The sequence below is a fragment of the Dromaius novaehollandiae genome, chromosome 1, assembly GCF_036370855.1.
Source record: "Dromaius novaehollandiae isolate bDroNov1 chromosome 1, bDroNov1.hap1, whole genome shotgun sequence".
NCBI classification, from domain to species: Eukaryota; Metazoa; Chordata; class Aves; order Casuariiformes; family Dromaiidae; genus Dromaius; species Dromaius novaehollandiae.
The window spans coordinates 163599149-163612353 of record NC_088098.1 but is presented as its reverse complement, the minus strand read 5'-3'; the positions used below and the strand labels follow the sequence as shown (position 1 = coordinate 163612353).

General features: G+C 39.1%; 1 long non-coding RNA gene across 1 annotated transcript; it reads left to right on the top strand.

Annotated features, from left to right (window-relative positions):
* The first annotated feature begins 2066 nt into the window (after positions 1–2066).
* On the top strand, positions 2067–4648 carry LOC135330107 (uncharacterized). Its single transcript, XR_010391881.1, has 2 exons — positions 2067–2685; positions 3858–4648. It is a non-coding gene; the product is annotated as an uncharacterized LOC135330107 (long non-coding RNA).
* Positions 4649–13205: the final 8557 nt, after the last annotated feature.

The window sequence follows — 13205 nt, the reverse complement described above, 5'->3', positions numbered from 1 at the left end:
ACTCTAACATGAATACATAAACACAGAGAGGGAAAAAAGAAAGGGATGGAGGGGTGGGGGGAGAAAGGGAGGGTGAAAAGAGAGACAATATAAACCTTATCATTTCTCATATGTGCTCAGTAAAAAATTATAATTTAATAATGCTTACTTCTTGATATAGTCATTAGATTTTTCCTTCTTTTTTTTTCTTAAAATGAACTGATAATGATAAACAGTAATTCAAGGTTTTTGATTTGACATTGGCTATATAGTTCTGGCTATATGGATTCTTATGCTATTCATAAGCCAGTTTAGCTTTGCACTTGTGTTGCAGAAGGATTGAATTATAGCTTTGCAGTAGATTAGGTTTCTTTGTATTATTCTATTTATATATCTGGTTGCTCTATTATGCATTTTTTCTTACTATCTTATAAACTGATTGGGACATATCTCCTTTTCTATTGTGTGCATAAGTGCCCACCACAGTATGGATTTAAAAGCAAAATTAAATACCCAATATCCCAGGCTTAGAAAATCATTGGTGCTCTGTTGCTGCATTGTAATTCTGCCTACAGTTCTACCTACCAACATTCAGCTTATACAGAAAATGCAATTAAAGACGTGGATTGCTGAGAAATGGGAATCATTTTCTACAAATCATAATGACTAAACTTGGCCTGTTTCTGGCCCCATATGCCATACTTGAGCTTTGCTGAGGAGAGCTTTTGATGACACTCTTATGTACTTAATACAATATGCTGTGTAATATCTAAGTATGCTCCCAGCTCACTTGGCATCTTTGTTTGCTTTTGGGCTCTGTGCCTTTGTGTCCTAAAATTATAGACCTATAATCCTTGCATTTGCTATGTGACTTGAAACAACTAACATGTTATTATTTTCTGTGAGACACCTAATAGCGAGGCAAAATATTGAATATCTTACTAAGCAATAAAATGTTATTCAAATGATAATGCATCTTAGCATAAAGCAGACTCTAATACTGTTCTTTTCTTACACTCTATTTGTTGAATTTGGTATTCATGAAAGTAGGACTTATGAAATGGGCTAAATCCAAGCACAGTGTGGGCAGGTGCTGTGCAAGTTTTCCCTCTCAGGTTCTACCAGTCCCCCTTCATCTCAGTTTGTTGCTGTTTTTATACTGTATCTCCTTACAGCAGAAATGTGATATCTTTATTGTGTGGACAAACATCTGCTGATTTCTGTGATGAACCCTTCATATTTTTTTCTCTACGTGGGATTTGAACTCAGGGTTTTTAGAGGTGGAAATTCAGTGCACTGATACATCTTCCTACTCTATGTGAACACAGAATGAAGAAGTAAGTGTTAAACTTTGTTGCCTCTTTTTACTCTCCACCCAGTAAACATGTACAGTATGCAGTAAAACCCCTGTACAAAGAACGTGGCAAAAAAGGTTTGGTTAAGAGCAATAGCGTTCAAACAAAGGCCTAACAGAAATATTTCTGAGGCTATTTTGGGGCAGTCAGTTAAATTAGGACGGCCTTTTACATTCACTACCTGTAAATTAAATATGAATTCAATGATCTCTGAATTCATTTGCCCCAACTGCGTTCCTCCAAATAGCCTTTAAAACTATTTTTGTGTGTTCTGTATGCATTTATATACTTATAATAAAAATGTAAATTGAAGAATCAAAACCTGGTAGCTTTACCTCATAATACTTCACTTGAAGCATACAGGCAGAGAGTAAACATTTGAAAAAAAGTATTAGTAGCTCTAGGAAGCATAGAGTGTTTAATATCCAGATTAAATATTGGTGGAGCTTGAGTTCTTTTTCTGTCAGTCTATCACCTGCTGTTGTAAAAGACTCCTGTCACATATCTCCTGACCAATTATGTCTGCTGTAGCTTGGGAAGAATCCTCTATGTGGCTGCTCACTGTGCTGTGGGCTATGAACAGTAGCCTGCCCTGAATTATTCTCAGGGTAAACCCTTTATGGATTTTAGAAACAATTAACTTATCTATTTTCTACTAGTCCAAAAGCTTTATGGGTAGCGCAAATGTAAATTTATTTTAACCTCAAATCCAATGTATAATTTTTGAGAAACTGGAAGTAGGGAGCCAGTGTGATTGGAAGATACATTTCAATTAATTCTTCCTCCAACGCTTTATCTCCTCAGCATCAGAACCTTTTATAGTGTTAAAATTAACAATTATGCAGCTGATGGCTGGCTGAAACCACAAGGGGATCTGGGAAGGGCCTCAGATAACACAACATGTATAAATCATTCAGGAGAACAATTCATGAAAGAAAAGTTATCTGTGTTTTGGATGACATTGGAAGAACTAAATAGGAGTCAATTTGAGGAAGGGACATTTTGCTCCATTGTCCAGCCTAGCTTTTTTTTTTTTATTATTATTGTGTTGTAATATACATTTTCAAAATTAATTAACCATTAACAGCAAGATAAATGTTTCTTCTTGTGTTAGGGAAAAGCCGGCCTCCGCGGTGAAAGATTATTTCACAGGAGCAGCACTCTTAGAGAAAGCTGTTGCCAGATAAGGTGGCGACTGTACTTTGAAGAGGAACAATGCGAAGTGACAGACAAGCCCGTGTTTACCAAACTGAATAGAGGACTTGCAGGTTTCCACTCACTGATCGGTTACATAAGCAGAGTGAATCAAGGCTGGAGTGCTGTTTCACCAAGCCATATCAGTAACAAAGTGGTAACTACTTCAGAATATAATAACATGCCATGAAATCTTACTCCAGGCAGTAATGGATAACATTTTTTTTATTTCACTTTTATGAAACGTTTAAAAAATACATTGTTGGAACCACTCTTATGTTTAAGCATTTGGCAATGGCAGCGTATTTTTGTTCCATGCCTTTTTTCAACATTCAGACTTTTGATTACAGGTTGGGGTGTGAACACAGCATGACTTCAATGTGAAATCTTTCTACTTTAGCCGGGCCAGAAATGTAGAAATAGGAAGAAGATGTTCTTGTTCTGCAACTTAGAGGAGTTCTAAATTTGGCAGCTACTCTATGTGCAAAATGGCAATGGACTCATGCGTGTGCAGGGCTTCAAACTGAAGTCCTGAAAGAAGTTAGTTAATTCCACTGTAAATAGTTAGGAATAGTTAGGAATCTTTCAGCATTTTTTTCCTCTTGTTAGTCTGGACACTGAGAGAAGTGCTACAGGCCTCCATGATGTGTGTTCTCCAGAAGACCTTCAGAGAGGTCTTGGGAAATATACCTTAGGAGGTACATTTAATAATAATCTAATAATAATGCCCAGTAAGAACTATTTACACACACACTTGTATGCAGCATATGGCTAAATGCCTTTGGCTTCTGATAGCCTGTAAAAATGGAAGGCTGAGATTTTTTACTGTGCCAGCAAAGTTGGGGAGCAGGGAAGGAAGGGGTTGTTTGGAGAGGGTGATTATGGGCGTCCTGCTTCCCAGGTCTGAGTTGTATCCCTTGGCTGCCAGAACAAGCTGGAACAGCCCAGAGGCTGCTCTAGTTTATACCATTTAGCTACAGCCCCTGAGGGTCTGCTGGTTGAGCATAACTGGAGTGAAAGCTCTGGCTTTGTCCTGCTCCATAGGCTACCCATGCCACAAAAAAAAAAAAAAAAAAAAAAAAAGGGGGGGGTGGATCGGGGACCAACTAAGCAAAGTTTACACCAACTAAAAATTCTCCTGTACTTGGCAAAGTTCTTGACTATCTCGGTTCTTATTGCTTCCTAGTCCTTCTACTCTGCTCAGGGTATCTGGCTCCAAAATCTACTTACAAGTATCAGGAAACTGAGTTCAAAGGGGCATTTCTCCTCTTTGATTTGCATAATTCACTTTCATAAGTAGTGAAATTAGGTTTGCTTTTTTTTTTTCAGGCTCAGCGATGCTCAATCCTGGAAGAGTCAATGTAGTCCTTGATCACATGGAGATAAAAAAGTGTGGTTTGAAAGATAGAGGCACTGGGAGAAGAATTCTTTGCTGGAGCTTTTAAAACAGTAACATCCTTCCAGTTCTGCCCTTTTCCCCTGCTAGAAGTTGCTACATATGGAGCAGGCATGGCAGAAGCAAAAATGTGTTAGCTCTTCACCTTTGGGAGTTTGAAGACTGATGCATTGTAAACTCAAACTGATGGATGTTCATCCCGCTGTATGAAGCTGGCTGAAGTTGAGTTGCTTCCAGTGCCTGTTTGGTGGATGATAACCACAAGCAGACGTATGAGCAGACGGCTGGCACTGCCGGTGCCCTAAACCACCATTGCTAAATGCCACAGAGCTCATCTGTCAGAGCCCTAAGGTTTTCTGAATACAGTCCTAGCTCTAAGTCCGGTTCTCACCTCAGCAAGAGATGCTGCTTAGATCTTTCAGCTTGGTTTCCCCTGTATAAACTGTGATGATTAAACTTATTAATTTAGTTCATGTAAGGATTAATTAATAAACACAGGCAAAAATCCAATTGCAACTTCATTTCACCAAAAATGCCGACTTAAGTCCACTGACATTCTTTGTAAAATTATAGTTTTTTCAGCAAATCTTTTTCAGTTAAAAAGACTAAACACATTTGTTAAAATTAGACTGTTTCATTAAGCATTTTATAAAAAGATGTTTTTAGATCTGTACGTTACCTATACTCTTAATGTAAATAAGAGCTGAATACTGTATGAACCATCTTTTTTGAGTCTAATGACTTTTTTCAGGTTTTCAGAACTGCCAGCATAATGAAAGATTAGTTATTCTCCCAGTTGTATTACTGCATTTTTGTTTGTACAACTCCCATCTTGGATAGCCTGAACCATTAAACATATTAGTGCTTTAAAAGAAGTTTTATGTAACTTCTCATAACAAAGACAGGAGAGGTAGAAGAAGCTGACTGTAGGGGGAGCAAGGACGAGGGGGGTTACTGGAAGAAAGGGGATAGTGAAGTAAACTGAAGTCACGGAGTATCCTGCAAGTAACCCATTGCCTATACACATGATTAGTTACTATTAAGTAAGTGCACTTTGAAAATGCGATGTTAACACCTTTTTTCCCTTTTTTTGGATTCCCCCTGAGGCAAGATGTAGCAGAGTGGGCAAAAAGGGGGCAGCATCTTCTTGGCAGGAAGCTTTGAGGCTGTGCAGAAAACAGGCTGTGATTCACTGAGCTAGAAAGGCAGAGAGTTACACATACTATGCAAATCTGTGGTAAGGACTTGAACCTGGCTCTGGCAGGGAGGAAAGTGGTGATTTTAGTCTTCGTAGCCTTCCTCTTTTGTGTATTTTTTCCAATAACCATTTAACGTACAGTACATAAATGGTCTCATGGATAGGAACAAAAGCCCAGGCACCCCCCATCAATCCGTCAAAACTAAGGTTCATAACCATTAAGCCACAGAGTGATGTGGGGTTTCTTTACATGAATCTTGTAATGTTCTCAGTGCTGGTTGTTTTCTACACAGGAAAATGAATGTGTGAAACAAGCCCACAGTTTTTGCAAACTAGCAGAAGAAACCGTATCTTTAGCAAGTGTCTTTAGAAAGCAGGGTACATATCTGGAGCTCTTTGAGCGAGAGCTGTTAGTCTTCTTGCTAGTATCCCCACCCACTCCCATGACTCTTGTATTCATGCTGGAAAGTGGCCTAGCTTCAAGAGAAAGGGCTACATTTAAATAATGTGGAGCACGTTCCCCTAAATAGCATCAGAGTAAAGCACAGAACGTGTTAGTGGATAACATAACTTTCTGTATTTCTTTTCCTTCTGAATACAGTCCACAAAAAGATGGAGAGATTTAATTTAATTTAAAATAAATTCTTCCAGTGTTTTCAGACATCTGCCCCAAATCAGGACACTTATGAAGACACTTCCTAAAAATAGGTTTGATTTTGATGAGTTGGTATTTTCCAACAAAGGTTGAAGCAGAAAATTCCTGACTATCTCTTAGTTCTTTCTTCATAAGATGGGGAGAATGTTTCCTTTCTTACACAGTTTTCCGAGGCTCTGTCCAACTGGATGACACATTCTGGTGGGCAAAAAACTGCCTCTTTTACTATATTGTCACATTGTATATGTCATATTGCATTTAGGCCACTAATCTAATGAAGGAAAGAGAAAAATAATGAGTGTGCATTAGCTGCACAGTGTTTTAATTGTAAAATCTCATAAGAAGAAAAAGGATTTGTAGAATTTCTTAATAAGGGAAGTTGTGTTATAAATCATCCTATAAAGAGAAGGAAAACCTTCTAATTGCACGCTCTATCTTCACAAGCGATGAATTTCATAATGATCTGCATATCAGGTACCTTGTCTGCATTTAGTGCTAAAAGGCTTTTGTTGACATGTATCCAGCAATCTGTTAACTCTCTTTGACGTATTGCATAGTTATTTTCTTCTTAATCTCTGAAGAGCAGAAATATTGTGAGCGCTTTGGTGGTACCAGTATGGATAGAAGCCATCCCTAAAGAGACGTATATTGCAATTGGCAAGATATAAATCACATACTATATAAATATAGAGGTGTTTGTGTGTCAGGATGTTGGCAAGTGTCTTGTGGGAAGAACTACTCTGTTAGATGCTGAAAGCATCTTTCAGATCTGCCATTTACAGCTCCTCCTTTCTTGCTGTTTTTGTGCTGGTCTTTGTATTGTCATTAAGGATATATGCGATTGCTTGCCCAGATGTTATACAGAAGTGCCTTGAGAGAGAAAGGGGAATTCTTGCCATTTTCCTACTCAGAATGGTGTTGTCAGGCTTTGTCTGGGGTTTTTTTACAATCATTCTCTTTATTCACTAATGTCAGCACTTGTTTATTTGTACAGGAGCTTTGTTCTCTACTAATACTGTGGCTTGAAGCTGCCTTGTTGTCTCTTTGAACCATATTACTTATCCCTTTCCAAACCTCAGCTCCAAATTGTTTCTCTTTGGCCTATTGCTTGTCATTTCCTTTCTTTCTCTTTCTTCAGTCTCTTGCTTTGATGACTTTCTTCCCCACTGGCTGCAAATTCAGAAGCCTCTGGGGCTGGGGGCTGCCTAGCTGGAGAGCAGCTTTGCAGGAAAGGACCTGGGGGTCCTGCTGGCAAAAAGCTGAACATGAGCCAGCAATGTGCCCTTGTGGTAAAGACCAATGATATCGTGAGCTACCTCAGGAAGAGCGTTGCTGGCAGTTCAAGACAGGTGATCCTTTCCCTCTATTCAGCCCTGGTGAGGCCGCACCTGGAGTGTTGGGTCCAGTTCTGGGCTTCCCAGTACAAGAAAGACATGGACATACTGGAGGAAGTCCAGCAAAGGGCCACAAAGATGAATAAGGGACTGGAGCATCTCTCATACGAGGAGAGGCCGAGTGATCTGGGACTGTTTAGCCTGAAGAAGAGAAAGGTCAGGGGGGCTCTTATCAATGCACATAAATACCTGACGGGGGGAGCATATAAAAGACGGAGCCAGGCTTGTCTCAGTGGGGCCCAGCGAGACTACAAGAGGCAGCAGGCATGAACTGAAATACAGGAAATATGATTTAAACGTCAGAAAAAAAATTTCAGCTGTGAAGGTGGCCAAAAACTGGAACAAGCTGCCCAGAGAGGTTGTGGAGTCTCCATCCCTGGAGACATTAAAAACCCAACTGGACACAGCCCTGAGCAACTTGCTCTAGGTGACCATGCTTTGAGCAGGGGGCCGCACTAGATGATCTCCAGAGGTCCCTTCCCACCTCAGCCGTTCTGTGATTCTGTGATACTTCTTGCAGTCCTTAGTCCTTAGCACTGGTAGGAAGGCCCACCAGGTAGAAAGGAAATCTAGTCTTACCTTTGTTTCACCAGCTCAGGCAAACAACCGAAATAGTGCTTCAATCAAGTTTGTGCCCTTGCAGAAAGGAGTATATTTCATGTAGATTTTTATGTATATTACCTGGAGGAGCCAAAAGGATATTTGAAATAAATGGATCAGTTCCCTCAGGGATGCAATCCTGATGGAAGAGACAGTCTGGCCTTATATTTAAAATAATCTTAATAAAGAATGAAACATAAAGACTATTGAAGGCTTTCTCATCACGTGTTATCTCAGATCAAATTTCTGAGAGGATTGATTTATTTTTGAGCTGCAATATTTATAATAATTTACAATGGCAAAATATTGGATAAATGCTACGTTGTCACCTTTTTTATTATGTAAGTGGCTTGAACAGTACTAAAACTAGTTAGAATTCCTGTGAATGAATTCCTGCTATTAGTTATCTGACCTGGATATGAACCAGTAACCTAGAGCTGCAAAGCCATGCATGTAATTACACTTTCCCCACTTCAACTTGCTTTATGATGATAGCTGTGGCCAGCAGTGGTATGAAAAACTGCTTCTATACTGCATCTATAGTTTATTCTAAAATCAGATCTAAATAGTAGTGACCTGTACCATCTCCAGAGAATAATTATTAATTAAATATATGCCTTTTAATTTTTCATCTTGTGTCCTCAAACAAATAATAATTTCAACTCTTATACAGTTTTTCCAAATTATTTGAAGTTTATTATCTATTCCTTAAGAATCAAAGCACAATACTGTCTTGCAGAACTAAGTTGTCATGGCAAAAATGAGTATCAGCCTAAATTATCTATGCAACAAAATGATAGAAATCAACACCTTTACAAGGTCTGAAATGGGCTATAATAAGAAAGCAGTTCCATTTCCATTAAAAATAAAAACTTTGTAAATAAGCTGCTGGAATCATGATGTCTTTTATATAACCATTTTAGGGTTAATGGTGATTTGCTATCATGGAGGATTTTGCAAATGTTAAAGTTATCAGTGTCCCCATATAAGCCTTAGCTCAGCAAAGCGGTTAAGCATGTGCTTAAGTCTCATTCTGTAATCTCTTTCTCTAACCATAAATCCTGCTTCATTGACTTTTGCTCTTTTTATAGCTTGCTGAGGGAAAATCATGCTACCTGTTTGGCAACATAACAGTAGCATGACAGACTAGTGCATGCCTGTGCCTTGTTTAGGATTTTATTAGAGAATACATTTGGAAATGGAAGGGAAAAGTAATAACAAAGACAATCACTTCATTCTTCTTCATTTTACTGAACATAAAAACTTTTAACTCATAAATAGTGTTTTGCTAATAACAAGCAGTATCTATTGATATATTGACATTAATTTTTCAGTTACATTTGTTATTATGTATTTTTTATTTTCAACCCTGTAGAATGCAGAACGCTATGTCTGAGTACTGATCTAAAAAGCCTGTGGTCCGAAAGGCAGGCACAGGACAAGGTGGATATGCTAGGGAATTCAAAATTAGGAACAGAGTGAATAGGGGGAAAAAAAGCTGATTTGAGAGTGAGGACAGTTGTTCTGGGTATATTTCCTACTTTTGTGTGTATTAGTCAGCCCAGTGGCTGTAAATTTTTTTATGTTTGTGTCAGTCATTTTTGTATGTCAGCTGCGTGCAAGTAGACGAAGCAAGCACTTTTTTGTTATAGAAAGGATACTAATTCTTGCATATTTTATACATCAAAATGATTTACAACAAAACGGACAGACTGATGCTGTAAATAGAAGATGCAGTTCCTGACTCCAAGCCTATTACAAGTTTTCACATAATACAGACCTAGGAGATTTGGAGATTTTCAAACCTCTACTGGACAATACCCTGAGCAACTTCATCTAGCTTTGAAGTTAGCCATCCTTTGAGCAGGGGGTTAGACAACATGACTTCTTTATTTTTCTATAATGCTTTGATATAAAACAAATGGAATAGGGAATGAACTGGATTATCCAATTAGACAGCATTGGTTATTTTATTATACACAACATGATAATGCTAATTATTAAGTCAGTAAGTGTATGTCAACATGTTGAAGGAAACGCAATTCAGAGAGCAAAATAAAAATGTTTATGGAGGTATTAATGTTATTTTGTAGAGAGGGAAAACCTTGGGAACAGTAAGTGCTGAGAAAATCGTGCTAGGCAAGACTAGCTGGTATATGGAATTTCCCTTTCAGAAGAAATGATGACATTTAAGAATTTGCTATTGTTTCAGTTCAGGGTGAAATCAAATACTTTTGATATGCCCCACAAACACTGGTCCTATAAAACAGTGAATTTCAGCAATGTTTCATTTCAGAATTCATTTCACTGTGTTTCAGATTTCATTCTCTGCCTGTTTTCAGCCAGAATATATATATACATATATATATATATAAAAAATATATATTATTATTAGAGTATTTCTGGAAGTAATAATAACATACAGTATACCAGAATCGTCCCTGATAAAAATTTCTGAAATCGAAGGGAGTAAATCCTTCAGGAGAGTGAATCTACCCATTGCAATGTTAATCACAACTGACTTTATAGAAAGTAATTTAGAAGTTAGGTAAACTGTATTTTCTATTATTTTTCCTAAAAAAACATTTCATCAATCATTATATAATACATTTGTCCCAGAGAGATGTTAAAAAAAAAGGAGTCTTCCTTCATAGGGAAAAAAATCATGGGCAAGGCAAGGCCAAGGAAAACACAACCGTAACCTCACAAAGGCCAAGCATGTATGAGAAAATCAAGCCTTGGAGGCTTTGCACTCAACTGCCAGAGCTCCCATACTGAGGCTGTGAACCAACCCCTTTTTATGCCTTTCATAAATTAATACTTCAGCCAGTGGCCATAACATCTCAGGGGGCAGAGCAGGAAATATGCCATGAGGGAATATGCACCTTCCTCCAAGCTCAAGGTCTCACTTAATGAAAGTGCCATCCATAGACCCCACAGAAACAATGTTCATTACCTTATTGAACATTTATATTTCTACAGTGTGCCAAGGAGGGAGCAGGCGCCGTGGCTGCTAGGTGATAACTGGGGACTATGGTTCGATTTTCCCTCTTCATTTCCAGGCAGCAAGTAGCCACACACTAGGTCTAACATCCTTCTTGGACTACAGAGGCTACATTGAAACTGCCTGTATCAGACCTGCCAGCTAGAAGAGCTCATCCTGCTTACCCTAAACTTGCTGCTAAACAAAATTTCTCCTAGTACCTTTTAAACTGTAAAAGCTGCAAAGAAGAGGATTTACCCAGCTGGTACCTCCCATTATCTTTCAGGTTATATATCATGGCAGGCAGAACACAGAAAAGGAGTGGAAAGAAAGGAGTATGTGTTAGTAATGGGTATAATGTGGTGGGCCTAAAAATAAACAGAGGCACTTTATGTTTCTGCCCTGATGGAGGCTGGGGACACAGTCATCTTGAAGTAATTTTCTAAATTGCTTATGGAAAAATGTAAGTGCTGGTGGAGCCCTCCAGCAGGTAAGCTAGTCCACCTAACTTATGCCTCTTTCCTTGGTACAGGAAACTTAGATGCTTCCAAGAAGGGCTCCAGACTATAACCAACCCCTCATTCCTCACAGAGCCCATGGAGGCAAATAGATGGCTTACTTTGGAAGGACTGTTAGGACTTAGTCTGCCAAACTGTCTCCTGAAAACAGGTGTCTAACAGCATAGGGTTGACTCTTGTAAGAGGGTATGCAATGCACCTTTCCTTTTATCTTTCAGTCCAATAATTAGAGCACTTGTCCATAACACAGGAGAGCTGAGTACTAAGTCCTCTGTAGCTTGACTTGCATCTGAGCAAGTGCTTTGAAGGTCAGAATATAATGCATAGGGCAGCAGCTTGCAGCAGCGTTATTATTACCCTCAAGGAAGTTATGTGCAGGTCTAATTGGGACTAACTTTTGAGGCTTCACCTGGGATGTTGGTTGACAGCCACTGAATGAGAGACTGAGAAGAAAGTAGCTTGAGCTAAGGTGCAAAAGGAAAAGGAAAGAGACAGTAAAGCTAAAATTAATATTTTTCAAGAGACAAGGAAGACCATCAAAAATTTTGAGGAGTAGTTTAAAAAATTGATGAAATGCTACAGTAAGGCAGCCAGAAATGCAATTGTGGCAAAGCTATAACTTCAGACAATTAACAATCTCTGAGCATTCAAAATTAATCTAGAAGTAGAACATGAGAAGAAAGAATACAACTGGAATTAGTTCTGTCTAAATGTATGTAAGTGTTAAAGAAAATGAAAGAAAGATCCCTAAGGACTCCCTGAGAAGGTTGAGAAAGCTGCAACAGAAAAAAAATGGAAGACATGAATCTCTCCATAAAAGAAATGGAACAAAAAGAATGTGGTGTCTCTTCTGGAGCTAAATTGACCAAAAATCATTTGTGTGCTCTGCAGCAAGCTCTCTAAAGGGGCAAAGATCCTAAGCTTGGGCAGCTGATCCAGATGATGTTAAAGAGATATAAATCAATAATCATGCTTAGGTTTGCTACAGGAGAAGCACATGCTCCTTCTGAGCAATGACTGAGCCAAAAACTCTGACAGAGATTTGCTTCGCTCAATATCTGAATTTTAATTTGTTCAACATCACGTAACATGCATCACTGCAGAACATAAAAACGAGTTTCAACTAGTTCCTGCTGTAACCACTTGAAGGTATAACTCCCTCACCTTCCTTTTCCATAAAGCTAGCAGGAATTAACAATGAACAATGATAAACCAGATGGCTGCACTGCCAATAGACGCAACAGGCTGGGGAAATGGGCAGAGAGGAACCTCATGGAGTTCAACAAAGGCAAATGCAAAGTTCTGCACCTGGGGAGAAATAAGCTTATGCATCAGTACAGGCTGGGGCCAACTACCTGGAAAACAGCTTTGCAGGAAAGGACCTGGGGGTCCTGCTGGCAAAAAGCTGAACATGAGCCAGCAATGTGTCCCTCTGGCAAAGAAGACCAGTGGTATCCTGGGCTACTTCAGGAAGCGCATTGGTGGCATGTCAAGGGAGGTGATCATTCCCCTCTACTCAGCACTGGTGAGGCCACACCTGGTGTGCTAGGTCTAGTGCTGGGCTCCCCAGTACAAGAAAGACGTGGACATACTGGAGGAAGTCCAGCAAAGGGCCACAAAAATGAATAAGGGACTGGAGCATCTCTCATACGAGGAGAGGCTGAGAGAGCTAGGACTGCTCAGCCTGAAGAAGAGAAGGCTCAGGAGGATCTTATGATTATATATAAATGTCTGATGGGGGTAAGGAAAGAAAATGGCACCAGACTCTACTCAGTGGGGCCCAGTGAGACTACAAGAGGCAATGGGCACAAATTAAAATGTAGAAAATTCCATCTGTGCATAACAAAATTTTTTTTTACTGTGAGGGTGACTGAGCATTGGAACAGGTTGCCCGGAGAGGTTGTGGAGTCTCCATCCTTGGAGAAATTCAAAA